At 40.8% G+C, this 988-nt stretch overlaps 1 non-coding gene across 1 annotated transcript; it reads right to left on the bottom strand.

Moving 5' to 3' along the window:
* Positions 1-342: 342 nt before the first annotated feature.
* LOC118667835 lies at positions 343-449 on the bottom strand. The gene has a single exon (XR_004971412.1). It is a non-coding gene; the product is annotated as a U6 spliceosomal RNA (small nuclear RNA).
* Between the last annotated feature and the right edge of the window lie 539 nt (positions 450-988).

The raw sequence follows: 988 nt of genomic DNA, 5'->3' as shown, positions 1-988 counted from the left end.
GTATTCCAGTGTGTGGCTTCTTTCATGTACATGACCTCATTGAGTATTTGCAAGACGTTGGCCATGTGAATATTAACCCCACCTTATAGGTGATGAAACAGGTTCAGAGAAGGGAATTTGCCCATAAGAACATACTTATAGTCTGGCAGGCATGGCTCAATGGTTGAGCGTTGACCTATGAACCAGGAGGTCACAGTTTGATTCCTGGTCAGGGCACATACCTGAGTTGTGGGCTCTATCCCTAGTGTGGGGCATGCAGGAGGCAGCTGATCAGTGTTTCTGTCTCATCATTGATGTTTCTATCTCTCTCTCTGTCTCCCTTCCACTCTTTTTATTTTTTTTTTAAATATGGAACGCTTCACGAATTTGCATGTCATCCTTGCGCAGGGGCCATGCTAATCTTCTCTGTATCGTTCCAATTTTAGTATATGTGCTGCTGAAGCGAGCACCCTTCCACTCTTAAATCAATAAAAATATACTTTAAAAATAATAAAAGTAAAAACATATTTAGAAACCTTTGTATTTGCTTTTGTTTCAGAGATTTATTCCTGTGACACTGATTATCCTGTTTAAAAGCTTCTGGTGAGGGGACCTGAATGGACAGTGTCATTTCTTTCATGGTCTCTAGAAATCAGTTCTACCCTGACCTCAGCTGGATGGTTCTTTCTGAGCCAAAAGAGATTAAGATGGCCTGTCCATCATTTACCAAGAGAAGGTCTGAAGCCTAGGAAAGGGGAACTTGGAATCAATCTTCAGTCAACACTTGTTTGAATCATCTAAAAATGCCCAGAGAGGTTGCTAGAAATCCAGGATCAGGCAGAACAATGAGATGTAGCAAGGCAGCAGTGTTTGGCAAGACAAGATATAAAATGGTAAATGTGGTAATAAATGCCAGCATATTTCTTTCCTTGTGTGCATACTGTTTTGACACACATCACTAATAAAACACGTAGGGGGTTCCTTTTAATTGCAGATTTAGTCTGTGGAG

The sequence above is a fragment of the Myotis myotis genome, unplaced genomic scaffold (assembly GCF_014108235.1).
Source record: "Myotis myotis isolate mMyoMyo1 unplaced genomic scaffold, mMyoMyo1.p scaffold_m19_p_12, whole genome shotgun sequence".
In the NCBI taxonomy this organism is placed as follows: Eukaryota; Metazoa; Chordata; class Mammalia; order Chiroptera; family Vespertilionidae; genus Myotis; species Myotis myotis.
Note: the sequence above shows the minus strand (reverse complement) of the source record. Positions and strands in the feature narration are given on the sequence as shown.